Source organism: Neophocaena asiaeorientalis, unplaced genomic scaffold, assembly GCF_003031525.2.
Source record: "Neophocaena asiaeorientalis asiaeorientalis breed wild unplaced genomic scaffold, Neophocaena_asiaeorientalis_V1.1 scaffold346, whole genome shotgun sequence".
NCBI classification, from domain to species: domain Eukaryota; kingdom Metazoa; phylum Chordata; class Mammalia; order Artiodactyla; family Phocoenidae; genus Neophocaena; species Neophocaena asiaeorientalis.
This window is the reverse complement of record NW_020175400.1, coordinates 2,324,264-2,339,337: the sequence shown is the minus strand read 5'-3', so window position 1 is coordinate 2,339,337 and position 15,074 is coordinate 2,324,264. Positions and strand designations below refer to the sequence as shown.

General features: G+C 44.4%; 1 pseudogene; it reads left to right on the top strand.

The window, feature by feature from the left end:
- The first annotated feature begins 10,983 nt into the window (after positions 1-10,983).
- Positions 10,984-12,438, top strand: LOC112414207 (heterogeneous nuclear ribonucleoprotein K pseudogene; annotated as a pseudogene).
- Positions 12,439-15,074: the final 2,636 nt, after the last annotated feature.

Genomic DNA, 15,074 nt, shown 5'->3' with positions numbered 1-15,074 from the left:
TGAGGGGCCCGCCTACCAAAAAAAAAAAAAAAAAAAAAAAGTATGTCCTACAACCACGTTGAACAAATCAAATCCTCCTCTAAATGACAGCCCTTTAAATCCTTAGGACAGTATTCTGCTCCCTCCGAGCATCTGCTTCAGCTCTCTGTTCCTCCTTCTCCATACTGGGGACATCAATCACTACAGAGGGGTGTTGGAGTCGGTGGGCTCTCTGGTGGACACTTGTGATTTGGGGATCTCCAGCACATACTCCACACTGTCCTATAGCACCCTACATCTCCTCTGGAGAATCTCCCACTGTGTACAGTCTCTGTGGAGAACAGCCCAACTTCCCAGTATGAAAGCAAAAGGTACCAATAGGTCCTCTCTCTGTCTACACTGGCCCAAGCAGAGGAAAGCATGTGACTCAACCCATCAACTCGCCTTTCCTGGGCTTTGCTCTTCAGAGGGCTGCAAGGAAGCTGAGTGCCTAGTGGTTGTATTTATTCTAGCAGTGGTGGGCTATAGTAATTAGACTGCATAGTTCTTAGGTTCCTCCTTCATGTGCATACCTGCTGCCCAGGCCTCCAGACCTCCTTGTTTCTGGCCTATTTGCCAGTCCTGGCCTTCCAGCCTCCATCAATTCCATGAGCCCTAAAGGTGTCCAAATTTTTTTTATTCTTAAGCTAACCAGAGCCAGCTTCTGTAGTTTATGAATGATAACAGCCCTGATTTACATATGAATTGGGGGGAATGTGACAGATTGTATTTTCCCAAGATGCCCTCGTCAGTCAATTTCTCCCATCCCACACACTGATCGACAATATAACCTTGCCAATCCTTCCATGGAGTGGTGGGGTCTATGGCCCCTCCTCTTGAATCTGGGCAGGCTTCCACAAGTACAGTATGGCAGATGAGATGCTGTGTGACTTCTAAAACTAGGTCATAAGAAGCCAGGCAGTTTTGGCCTGGTCCCCTTGAGATGCTTGCTCTGGCGAGGAAGTCAGTCCCCGTGTAAGAAGTCCAATTACCCTGCTGCAGGACAGGCATATGTAGGCAGTCTGGTTGACAGTCCCAGATGGAGCTCCCGGCCAACAGCCAGCTGAGTAAGAGTCATCTTGGACATCCAGCCCAGCAGAGCCTTCAGATGATGACAGCTCCATTCAACAATTGCCTGGGAGACCCCCAGCAGGAACCGCCTAGATGAGCCTTCTCACATTTCTGACCCAAAAAATCATGAGAAAAAAAATTGTTTTGAGCTGCTAAGTTTGGAGATCATTTATTATGCAGCAATAGAGACTAGAAACTCTGGCTTGCTTCCTTGTCTCGCCCCCAGAGAAAATTCTTTATTCTCAGCAAGGAGAAAGATAACAGGATAAAAGGCCTCCATTTATTGAGTCCTGCCATAAGACAGATCCTTTTCATAAACCACCTCCTGTAACCCTCATGATTCTATGAGCTGGGGACAATTACCCCCGGTCAAAAAGAGGAAATGGGGGTTCTGAGGGGATGAGAAGGGTTAGTTAAGTGTCAGACTGAAGAGCTGGTATTCTTTTTGCTGGAGCAAAGCACCCGAAAGCAAGACTAAAGGAGCAAGTAAGAAGAAAGTTAAATTTAGCAACATGATGTCATGGGAATAAAGATTACCGAAGCTACGTGGTCATTTTTCAGGGATTCAAGGGCCCGTAAGGCTTCACCCCGTGCACCAGTCAGTGACAGACGGAACATGTAGTCTGTTAGGTGGGGCTGAGGAATGAGAGGTTTCACAGACCCTTCCAGTTACAGAAAGTTACAGGGAGTGACCTTCTGTGCCTTCACACTTGTCTGTCCATCACTGCCTTTGATTCTCAGACAACTCTGTTAAGACCCTTTAGCAGATGGTTAATTTTAAAATGGAAAGAGATGATGCATTAACATTAAGATGGGGGAATATGAGGCTTAGTAATAACTTGGTGAGTTCCTACTATGAGCTGGGCACTTTATGAACATTATCCCTAACCCTACAATATTGACATCTTATCCTCCATGACAGGTGGAGATTCAATTGCAGGTGATTTAGTTGTTTGTCCCAAACATCACACAATAAGGAAGTGCAGGCTAAAGAAGGGTCCCCCTAGGGTGGAGTGCAGGGGAGGAGAAGGTGGCTGACAGGCAGCGAAGCCCTGTTGACACAGAGCCCTGGGCAGAGACACCAGCCTAGGGCCCCTGAGAGCTGTGGGCACAGACAGCAGGACCTGGAGGAAGAGCTAGCAGAATGCGGGGTCCCCAGAGGCCGTGGAGTCTAAGATGCTAGAGAAGGGACAATGTCCCCATAAACCTATTGTTGGGCCAGAAGCCCCAGGGACCCATGTCTCACAGTCATTAACTCCCCAGCTAGAAGAGGCCTGTCTGATCTAACCCCTTCAATTCAGAGATGAGGCAGCTGTAGCCAGAGAGGACTCGCCCAAGGTCCCCCAGCTTGTCAGCAGTAGGGCAGGACAAGAGTCCATATTTCTTACTCCTGGACCAGTGCTCTTTCAGAATCACCTTCCCTTGGTTCTGGAGATCAAAATTGGGCTATAACTAAGGTGACCCTAATTATCATCCAAGCCAGAGTGAGAGGGGGCATTATTAATCATTACACCAGGAGAGCAGGTGTAAACAGGACTGCCATGGGCAAATGGGACAAATGATCACTCTACCATGACAGCTGAATACCACCCACTTGCCCCCCAGGAAAGCTTCTTTGTAGCCTTATGGCTGAAGGGACCTGAAAACTCATCATCACCTTCCATACGCAGTGAGGGGCCAGAGGAACAAGCAACCTTGAGGGTTTGGCCTTCCCAGGGATTATCAGGGTGCCCCAGAACTGGCTGTTCCATAATTGGCCTCCCTCCCACCTGGAACTGTGTATGCATAAACAGAGGCCCCATTTGTACTGTCCCCTCCTATCAGAGGGCAAGTGCCTGCCAAGGCCAGCAGAGCTCTGGTTTCAGGTGCTTCCCTCTGGGTGATGCCCACTGAACCAAAGCCCTTCTCACCGTGGAGCTGTGAACATGGGGCCCTCCGGTGGGGCCCAGGGCAGTGGAGAAAGGGTCTCTGCCGGCCTGGTAGCCAGGTCACAGTAGAAACTTTAGGATTGAGGAGCGCACCTGAGTGTGTCCGGCTAGCTGTGCTGTTTCCTTCCCTCCTTCCTACACCTCTGCCTTCTCTCTGATGGTCACAAGCTTCTCAAAGTTTATTGTGCACACGAATGCCTTGTTAAAATGCAGATTCTGGGGGTGGGAGTGGCGGTGGGATGAATTGGGAGATTGGGATTGACATATATACACTAATATGTATAAAATAGATAACTAATAAGAACCTGCTGTATTAATAAAATTCAAAAAATAAAAAGGGTAATCATAAGCAAAAAAAATGCAGATTCTGATTCAACAGGCCTGGAACAGAGCCTGAGTTACTGTTTCGCTAACAAATCCCAGGTGATGCCAATGTTGCTGGTCCAGGAACCACTTGGATTAGCAAGGTCATAGATGTCCTCCTTTCCAGTTCTTTTTTTTTTTTTTTTTTTTAAAAATTTTTTTTTTTTTTTTTTTTTTTTAATAAATTTATTTTACTTATTTATTTATTGGCTGTGTCAGTCTTCGTTGCTGTGCGCAGGCTTCTCACTGCGGTGGCCTCTCCCGTTGCGGAGCACGGGCTCCAGGCACGCGGGCTTCAGTAGCCGTGGCACACGGGCTCAGTAGTTGTGGCTTGTGGGCTCCAGAGCGCAGGCTCAGTAGCCGTGGCGCACGGGCCCAGCCGCTCCGCGGCATGTGGGATCCTCCCGGACCAGGGCCCGAACCCATGTCCCCTGCACCGGCAGGCGGACTCCCAACCACTGCACCACCAGGGAAGCCCTCCTTTCCAGTTCTTTCTCTGCATTTATGTGGCTAGTCCTTCTTTAGATATCAGTGCAAAGGACCCTCCTCAGAAAGGCCTGCCCTGACTACCACCTAGAATGAGGGCCTTCCTATAATCCTCTCACAGCATCTTGCTCTCTTCCTTCAGAGCAGTAATCAAAATTTGTCGTTTGTTTATGTGTTTACTACAGATTGTGGAAGATTGTTACAGTCTGTCCCCAATTGATCATGTCTCTCCATACTCACGTTCTTGGGAAGCCTCTCATCATAATGATTCTAGGGCCTGGCCATGTGATTTGCTTAGGCCAATGGCACGTTAGCATGATGATGCAATCACAGACTTGAAAAGCACATGTGCATTGGGCTTGCCTTCTTCAAACACCGCTGTCAAGTGAAGAAGCCCAGGCTAGCCTGCTGGAGTACCCTGGCCCAGCCAACCACTACTGCCAGACCTTGGAGTAAGGCCACCCTAGATCAACCAGCCCCAGCTGCCCCACAAGTTGACTGAAGCCACAGGAGTGAGTCCAGAAGAATCATTCAGCTGAGCCCAGCCCACATTGCTGACACACACAGTGGTGAGCAAATAAAAGGGTTGTTGTTTTTAAGTCACTGAGTTTGGGGGTGGTTTGTTACACAGCATTATATAACTGATACACTCATTTAGTGTCTCCATTAGGGCTTGGACTAGGTCTGTTTTGTTTGGTACCTTATTCCTACTGCTTTGATTCATGAATGAATGAACTAACCAGGATCTGTCTGATTCTAAAGCCCATGAGTTTCTGCTCCACCACTTTGCTCCCAGACAAGGTGCTTATCTTGGGACTAGTGGGGTCAAGGATAGAACATGTAATCTAGCCTAGGCCAATCAATGCTTTCTAGTTCACAGTGATCGATTAGGGGATGTATCCGTGACCTAAGCTAATGCAATCAGACTGAGACTCAGGACGTTTACTGAGGATGCTGGGGAAAACACCTTCTCTACCCCAGTCAATATAAAGGAGAAAATATAGTCAGGGATGATTTTAAAATCAGAACAAGCCAGTGCAGGAAGTAAGGATTTAAAGGCTCCTGGCTATGCTGGGCTTTAACACTTTAGTTGCATTTTAGGGAGGTCCAGGGTGGCTAGGTGTATTACTCAGGGTTCTCCAGAGGAAAAGAACCAATAGAATACATGAATATAGGAAGAGATTTATTATGAGGAATTGGCTCACATGATTATGGAGGTGGAGAAGTCCCATGATCTACCATCTGCAAGCTGGAAAGCCAGAGGTGTAATTCTAGTCTGAGTCCTAAGTACTGAGAATGAGAGAGCCAATACAGTAAATCCCCTACATACGAACCTTCAAGTTGCGAACTTTCAAAGATGCAAACATGTGTTCGCATGTCCAATCACGTAAGTTAGTTCATGTGTTTCTGACATTATCTGTAAAAGTCAGGTACCTAGGCTAACTTTGTTGGATTTACGAACAAATTGGACTTACAAACACGCTCTTGGGATGGAAGTCGTTCATATGTAGGGGACTTACTGTAGTATAAATTCCAGTCCAAGAGCAGGAGAAAACTGATGTCCCAGCCCAAGCAGGCAAGTAGGAAGCAAAAGGGGTGAATTCCTCCTTCCGCCTTCTTTTTGCTCTATTTAGGCCTTCAGTGGATTGGATGACATCCCACCTCCATTGGATCCACCATTTAAATGCGAATCTCACCTGGAAACACCCATAAATAATGTTTAACCTGGGCACCCCTTGGTCCAGTTAAGTTGAACATAAAATTAACCATCATTGGGCTTCCCTGGTGGTGCAGTGGTTGAGAGTCCGCCTGCCGATGCAGAGGACATGGGTTCGTGCCCCGGTCCGGGAAGATCCCACATGCCGCGGAGCGGCTAGGCCCGTGAGCCATGGCTGCTGAGCCTGTGTGTCTGGAACCTATGCTCCGCAACGGGAGAGGCCACAACAGTGAGAGGCCCGCATATTGCAAAAAAAAAATTAACCATCACATTAGGGGTTACTCAGATAGCTTGGGATGGTGGCTATTTACCAGTGAGCATAGAAATTTTTCCAACATTATAACTATTTGTAACCATGTAACAGCACACTGTTACTCTCAGTGCTATCAGTTCTGAGAGCTGTTTGATCTGTCTGAGCATGGAGCCAACACCCAGGAAATGATCCTGAGAAATGTAGAGAAAGAAACCAGGCCTGTTCAGAGCACTTAAGACCTAGGTGAACCCTTGTCTGATGCTAAAACTACTGCTGATCTTTTTGGTCCCGGGAACACAGAACGTCATTTTGTTTTAGCCAGTAGGGCTGGAGTTTCTGTTGCTTGCAACTGTCCGGATCCTAACTGATAGACTTTTTTCTGGTAATAAACTCTCTTTGAAGGTCAACCAGATGATCCAATCCAGATATTTTAAAATTAACCCAAGTGTAAACCAGACCAACAAGGGATGAATACCACTTCCTGCACCTTTACTCTGCTGTGCTTCGCAAAAAAAATGCTATGCAAAACTCGGCACCAAGTCTATTGCAAAGCTGGTATTGAAGGGGTGGCTCCCTACTTTACACAGGGTCATTCTGGTCTTTTAACTGTGCCTCTCTTAAGCTGTGGATTCATTTTTTACCACATAGACACTATGAAGTATGTAACTAACTAGTTGTCCCTTTTCCCCTTGCCTGCCAGGAAACCCAATACACAAGTACTTGTAGCAAAAGTATAGAATTCCATAGTGGATTTTTTTGTTTGCTTGTTTGTTTTTAACTGTAGCCTTGTTCCTCGTTTAATTTTATGTTCTTATCCTTGTTTTCCCCATCAAGGGGAAAACTTTACTTTTTATTTATATAATCTTGCTGCATTTCATGTATCCCTATGTGGAAATAGGAATTATATATCTAAAACAAATCACTTTGATTTAGGTTTGATTAAGATGAAAAGACACTACAGGGAGGACTACTGTTATATCAATTACTTTGAAGTTTAGTAAAGGAAAGTGAAAGGGGATGGAAGAATATTTAAATTCCAGGGATCTCTAGAGCAAAAGGAATCAAGACACCAGAGAGGTGGGAGAAAGCTCCTATTTACATTTTAACCTCTGTCTCATTTACTCCTGAGCAAACTCATACAGAGTTCCTCTTGAGATGGTTATTTAGTGTTAAGTACAGAGTCTCCACACTGGGGAAGCCCTGGAAATAATGTATTATTCATTTAATATATAAAATATTTGTTGAAGGAACTGGAATTTGCTAACTTAGGCTATAAATGAACTAACTACAGGCCCTTCTGTTAGAAAAATCTCAGACCCCTGGGTGTATCTCCTGCTTTTACTGGCTGTGAAAGTTAAAAAAAAAAAAAGTGGCTCTAGCAGATTCAAACTCAAACACAACATAGAGCTTGGGTTCTCCAATAATCTTAAACTGATTTAAGACCTTTCTGACCTAATACAAATAAGTAAAAAACAAACTAAAATTAATTAAATAACTATCCTCAGTTGTCATAGAACATGTTGAACAGTAGAGGGAAATGGACACTAAAATCATGAAAGGGGAATCCATGAAGTGCTCTAGAAGGAAGTGTTTTCTGGGGGTTGGACAGGACCTGACAGCAAGGGAAGTGAAGAGAAGGGAAAGGAAAAGGGAGTCAGGGAGGATGAGGTTAGAATGTCAGAATCAGGACAGGGAACGGGAACACTCCAGGTGCTAAGTCCAAAACGCAGCAGTCTGCAGGGAGGTGAACTTTCCAAGTGCCACTTGTACAGAGTGATGCCTTTGAAGTAACAGCTAACATGGCCTCTGTTTTCATGTGGGGCCCATCTGAAGCATCCCTGGTATTTGAAGAAAAAGATCTCATAATCTCCTATCTTGCATGTGACTTAAATTGGCTGAGCCTCCTTGCTCCCACCTTAAGATGGGTCTCAATGTGTCACATCCAAAGGAAACACCAATCTTACTTTGAATGTCTTGTTTATGCATTTCCTGGGTTTGGGGTAGGGGACGCAAAGGAGAAATCATCTCTACCAATGTCAGCCAAAATCCTCTTACCCATTTCTACTCCTAGACATCCACTTCTAAAGGCAGCTTCGACTCCTCTGGTTAAGAAAAAACTTTTTTTGAAATTGCAAAACTGGTTCGTTTTTGCATGTGCAATTAGAGAAAGCTAGCTTGTTAAAATACATTTTTTTTTTCCCCAGAATTCTGACCCTGAGGAGCAAGTCCTACTAGGAGAAGCTGATATTCTCTCCCTGTGCCTTGAGACTAGGGTTCTCAGGAACACTTATCTAGACCACCTCTGATTCCTGAAACTGAGGGGAAAAAAACAGGGAATGAAGCCTTTTACAGTTTTTCTTATTCCAACTGTTATTTATAAATGAGTGAGTTTTATATTGTGATGTCTGATTCATGACTAAGTTTAGAAAATGAAGCTAGATCTCTTGTTGTGTCTGTCTGGATATGTATATGTGTCTCAGTATGTGTCTTTGGATAATATTTCTGAGGTTAATTTGTAAATTATATGGAATTCCTAAAGATCTGATACGTCCTGGTAAAATGTTATCAGTGATAATTATTATCTTAAAGTGTTGTATGTCACAACAGTAACCAAGTTACTTTGTCAATTACATTGTAATCAGATTTTAAATGTGCCTTCTTAAGTCTTTTGTCATTATAGACACTTACAGTTTCACCCTAATACCTTTGCAAAAATGCTTCCTCTTCAATAAGACTTATAGAAAGGACTTTTGGATTAATACAAGTTTCTGACTTTCAGACCATAATGCTGAACTGGGTAAGAAATGGAAGAATCCTAATGAAAAACCTGATGGCTTCATAAAGCTGTTAACAAAAAGGATTAGTTACATAGGACTGAGTGAACTGACAAATGTGGTTATAATTTTTATGGTTTCTATCTGAAAAATTTACTGGTTTAAATCTGTGTTTTCCAGGTGTAAGGAAAATCTTTCCCTCGAACTAATTATGGCTTACAGTAATTTGGTAAATTACTTTTGCAACCAGAATGGAAACATTTACATTTTCTCTCTCTCTGCTCCTTCCAGAGATTGGAAACTCTTAGGTTCCCAGCAGCTTTAGCAGATAAATTAGGCTGGCTACCTCACTAATTTTGAAATTGCTGGCTACCCCTGCACTGGACTGGCCTATAGAGAGGACTGCTGACCTCAAACTCACTTAAAACAACATTCAAACAGGGGAGAAACTACACTTGCACTAGGAAGAGAAGATGACATCAGAAGTAGACAGCCCAAGATCCTGGACCTGACTTGTATGATCATTTATAATGTTTTCTTGACTTCTTAGACCTCTGCATATGAATCAAATGTTTTCCTATCATGGGTATGATCCTATGCTAGTTTTAAAAATCAGTCCAATTGTTGGGTTTGTGGCCAATTACCTGTGCCTAGTACTTCTGAGTTTCCTTGCTAGATATCTCCATTCCAAGGCTCTAACTGGTTGGCCCTTAGGAAATTTTTGACAGTGTGGCCACAATATTCTTTAGACTTTATGGAGAAAAAATTAAGTCATGTTCAGGCCACTATTGATATTACTAGATGGGATCCCCTCACCTAACCAATTAATAATACCTGTTCTGACCTTGGCCATAAATATGAATTTTCCTCTATTACTCAAGCTCAATCAGAGCAACAAGCAAAATTTCAGCCAAGGAATAAAACCTCCCACAATTATGGGATGGATTTATGTAGTTAACACTAGGCTATGGTAATTTAAGTTTAAAGGCTCCTCTATGTTGGGGATAATTAAATCATACTAAGGATAGTCAGTCTAGTAACACTAGGAAACTGGGCTGGGTGCCTTATGGACAGTGCCAATATATAATTTCCCTGAAAGATAAGGATTGATAAGATAAAGATAAGTCAGATGACCTGGGATATATTGGGCCACACCTAATGGAAGTTCTTGGCTTAATTCTTACTTATGAACTTACTAATACTACTAGCTATATATATTTTTTATATTGTCTGTTTTACAAAATTGTTGTTTCTTACATTACCAAATGTGTGACTGAGCCTCTGATAAAATGATGATATATAGTTCCATATGAGATCAATAATTGTAAGAGTGTAACTCTAGATATGGGAAGAAGCAACAAGAGGGAATATTTTCCTGGACCATAAGAGACTAGTAAGACAGGTGGTCCAGAGACTTTCTGCTGCTTGTAAGGCCTAGTCCAATAATAGTACATTGAGTAGCCTATCAGCAAAATCTTCACCAGACCTGGGAATGAGCATTCCTGGCACCATGGGACAAAATGGTCATGAAATGCCTCCCAAACCATGGTTAAATTTATAACCACGAGGAGGCCCTGTCACCTACAAATTGGCACTTGCCATTGGCACTTGCCATGTGCCTCTACAAAGATTAAATCAGGAGCTGCTGCAGCTGCTGACCTTCAACACCCCCTGAAAGGAGTTTAGGGTGGAGATCAGGAATGAGGCACTCTGTGCTCTGGGAAAAACTGGCAGAACAAGCCTTCAGATAGTTAGATATTTTCAGGAGAAGATTTTATGAGCCCAAACTCTTGTATCTTCTCATACCCAGAGAAACACTAACATCATTAACAGTGACATCTGCTTTGGCTATTAAGGAGAGAATTACAATTAAAAGTCAAAATGGAGTAGCTGTGGTTCAGACATCCAAGGAAATAACTAGGTGACACTATGGGTGTGATTTTAGACAAGTTCTTGTATTGCCAAGAAATTGAGTTTTCTGAGCTATGTCAGACTTGGGATGCCACCAGCTATTCTCAAAACAATGTCTGCTGGCAGCTGATAACTGCAACCTTATTTTTTAAAGGTCTCCTCTTATAACTATTACTCCTCCAACTACTTCTAACTGGGTTTGTTACACCTACATCACGGCCATGCCCAGAAATTCTGATTTAATTGGTCTGGAGTACGGCTCAGGCATCCCATTTTCAAAAGCTCCATCCCTGGGACTTCCCCGGTGGTCCAGTGGTTAAGAATCCGCCTTCCAATAGGGACGGTAGCCTTGCCCGGTTACTGCAGCACTAGGATGTCAGTTGGTCCCACCCAGAACACTTCAGTTCTGCCCTGCAAGGATATATTTAATAACTGATTGTTGTGTCCCTTTAATACAAGAAAATGGAAACTGAACAGCCAGAGGAAACCCTTCCCAACACCGAAACCAGTGGCGGATTTGATAAACGCCCTGCTAAAGATAGGAAGAGGAACAAGCTTTTAAAAGATCTAGAAACACTGATGAGATGGTTGAATTACTCATTCTGCTGCAGAGCAAGAATGCTGGGGCAGTGATTGGAAAATGAGGCAAGATATTAAGGCTCTCCGTACAGACTACAATGCCAGTGTTTCAGTCCCAGACAGCAGTGGCCCCGAGCGCATACTGAACAGTGCTAATATTGAAACAATCGGAGAAATTCTGAAGAAAATCATCCCTACCTTGGAAAAGGGCCTGCAGTTGCCATCACTCACTGCAACCAGCCAGCTCCCGCTCAAATCTGATGCTGTGGAATGCTTAAATTACCAACACTATAAAGGAAGCGACTTTGACTGTGAGTTGAGACTGTCGATTCATCAGAGTCTGGCTGGAGGAATTATTGGTGTCAAAGGTGCTAAAATCAAAGAACTTCGAGAGAACACTCAGACAGCAATCAAGCTTTTCCAGGAACATTGTCCTCAATCCACTGACAGATTCGTTCTTATTGGAGGAAAACCTGATAGGGTTGTAGAGTGCATAAAGATCATCCTTGATCTTATATCAGTCTCCCATCAAAGGACATGCTTAGCCTTATGATCCCAAATTTTACGATGAAATCTATGATTATGGTGGTTTTACAATGATGGTCGATGACCGCTGTGGATGTCCCATGGGATTTCCCATGCGGGGAAGAGGTGGTTTTGACAGAATGCCTCCTGGTCGGCGTGGGCGTCCCATGCCTCCATCCAGAAGAGATTGTGATGATAGGAGCCCGTCCAGGACCTCCTCCACCTCCTCCTGGACGAGGGGGCTCGGGTGGTGGCAGAGCTCGGAATCTTCCTCTTCCTCCACCACCACCACCTAGAGGAGGAGATCTAACGGCCTATGACAGAAGAGGGAGACCTGGAGACCGTTATGATGGCATGGTTGGTTTCAGTGCTGATGAAACCTGGGACTCTGCAGTAGATGCATGGAGCCCATCAGAGTGGCAGATGGCTTATGAACCACAGGGTGGCCCTGGATGTGATTATTCCTATGCTGGAGGTTGTGGCTCATATGGTGATCTTGGCGGACCTATTATTACTACACAAGTAACTATTCCCAAAGATTTGGCTGGATCGATTATTGGCAAATGTGGTCAGCAGATTAAACAAATCCGTCATGAGTCAGGAGCTTCAATCAAAATTGATGAGCCTTTAGAAGTGTCCGAAGATCAGATCATTACCATTATAGGAACACGGGACCAGATACAGAATGCACAGGATTTGCTGCAGGACAGTGTGAAGCAGTATTCTGGAAAATTTTTCTAAGACTAGTGAAGAACTGAAGGAGTCCTGCATCTTTTTTTTTTTTTAATCTGCTTCTGTTTAAAAAGCCAACATTCCTCTACCTCGTAGGTATTCTGAATTTGAGGTGTAGTGAAATCTTTGCTGTTCACCAGATGAAATGTTTTAGTTCCTTACAAACAGGGTTGGGGGTTGGGGGAGGGTACGCAAAAACTAACACTGAAATTTTCAAACAGCGGCAGAGTGAATTTTAATTTTTGTTCATTGTTGGTGGTTTAAAAAAAGTCCCCCCATCTAATTATTGTGAACACTTTGCTTTGTGGTCGCTGTAACATCTGAAGGGGTGGGACAGGGAGGAAAAGTAACAATAGTCCATATATCCCTGGCATCTATTCAGACCAGTGTGCAGAATGTAATGCTTTTTTGTAAGAAACGTTTTATGATTTTTAAAATAAAGTTAGTGAACCTAAAAAAAAAAAAAAAAAAAAAAATCTGCCTTCCACTGCAGGGGACACAGGTTTGATCCCTGGTTGGGAGACTAAGATCCTACATGCTGGGGCAACTAAGCCCACGTGCCACAACTAGAGAGAAGCCTGCGTGCCACAATAAAGATCCCACGTGCCGCAACTAAGACCCGACACAGCCAAATAAATAAATAAATACTTTTTAAAAACCCAAAACAAAAAAAACTCCATCTCTGATTCTAGTGTACTTCCAAAATTGTACCCTGGAATTCCCTCCCCCTTCCTGCTTCAGCCTGAGAGTTCCTCCTCTCTCCCCTAGGTATTAGTTTCACCTTGGTTTTCTCTTCCCTCTCTGGGCTGAAAAGTCAGTGAGACTTCTTCCTGAAATAGCAGGAGACAGGTTTGCTCGTATTTCTAGTTAAAGAAAAAAAATTATATGTATATATACCTGTCACATATCCAACGTTGCAGGGCATGGGATAGATTTAGTCAGACACCTCTAGAAGAAAAGGATCTTGGAGAGCATCTGGTCCAGCCACACTCTCTAGTTGAGGAAACTGAGGCCCAGAAAGAGGATGCAACTAGTCCAAGGTCAGACAACGAATGAGGCACAGACCCAGAGACAAAACCCTAGTCTTCTGGTTCCAAGCCATGGTCCTTCCCTTCCCCGCCCCACCTTCACTCTGATTCTGTTCCCTGGGGTGGAAAGTAGAAGACTCCAGGGAAGGATCTGGCTCTTTAAAACCATCTTCCATTTCCAGGAAGAAGGGAGCCTGTTCAGTGAGCAAGAGCCAAAGCCCCTGGAGGTGACCTTGGGGGAGGGGAGGGTGCTCTCCAGAGAGATTCTGATGGCTCAAGATAAAGGGGATCTGCAGGGGGAGGGGAGCCAGTCAGCTGAGACTATCACGTGGAAAGCAGAAAGCAGTGAGGCCTGCTTCTAACCACCTACTCACCACCCTGGGTAGGAGGTGGGTGGGGAGAGAAGGGGGGTGTGGGAGGGAGAGCTGGCAGGGAGGGGAGGAAGAGGCACGGTGCCAGGACTTGCAGATAAAGAGCCCCCTCCCTACTGCAGAGGCCCTGGGCTGACAGAGGCCTGGAATCTGGGTGAGGGTGAGCTAGGTCGGTGCCCCTCTTCACCCACCCCTAACACCTGCAGATCCTTCCCTCCCTTAAAGGGATGAGTTGAGGGAGGAGATGTGAGCAGGAGGGAACTCGGCCTGGATGCCAAGCGGCAAGGTTGGGAGAGGGCAGCAGTGCCGTGTCCCGAAAATCACACACAGCATTTGGAATCACGCAGGCGCAGATTCAAATCCCAAATCTGCCACCTCTTTCAACCGCGTGACCCGGAGCAAGTCTCTGAGCTAGGTTCCCTCATAAAATGGGGATAACAATGCCTGGTCCTTGAGAGGATTCTGATACCGTACACGTTCATGTACGGTACAGGTGGGGCTCAGAAAATGGAAGGCAGTAGGAGGAAGGGTGGCAGCTGCCTGGGTTCAAATCCCAGCTCCACCCCTTTCCACCTGGCACAGGACTGCCTGGTGCCTATTTCCTCTAATAGAAAGTGGGATGGCTGTAGCATCTACCTGATAGGAGTAAGTGAATTCATAGGCAGATGTGAAAGGCTGAGGACAGGGGGGCCTGGCTCAGTGGGTGCTCCAAAGTGTCAGCTTAATTTTGCCGCTGCTGTTGCTCTGTGGTGGGCACAGCCAGCCTGTTGTACCCCTCAGAGACTCTGGACAAGTGCTAGGCCTAGGAGGTTTTCCTATCAATAGAAGCGTTTATATCACCTGGGAAAAAGGTGTTTGGCCTCGAAATACAACAGGAAAAGTGCAAAACCAAAACTAGTCTACAAAACACTATTATTTTAACTTCCTTAACTGTCTTCACAAACATTTAATAACATTTGAAATCCATTTATATGTTAGATTTTTTCATTCTACAAGAATCTAAGTGATGACGGCTAAGAATCAGAACCAATCGGAACGTAAGTAACTTGTAACCAGATAACTTCAAATGCAAAATTGTAAAAATTATTTTCGTAAATCACTGTGATAGAGCTGAAAATGCAAACATTTTCAATCTGTTTCAGAAATATATATAAAGCTTAAGGAAATCCGTAGGAACAATACACTCAAAATTCAGGATGGTAGTTTCCTTTGTAGGGAGGGGAGGGTAGCAGAGAGAGGTACACAGGATATTTCAGCTATCCTGGGAACATTTTATCGCTTAAGCTGGTGGTGAGTACCACCAGCTTTTTATTATATT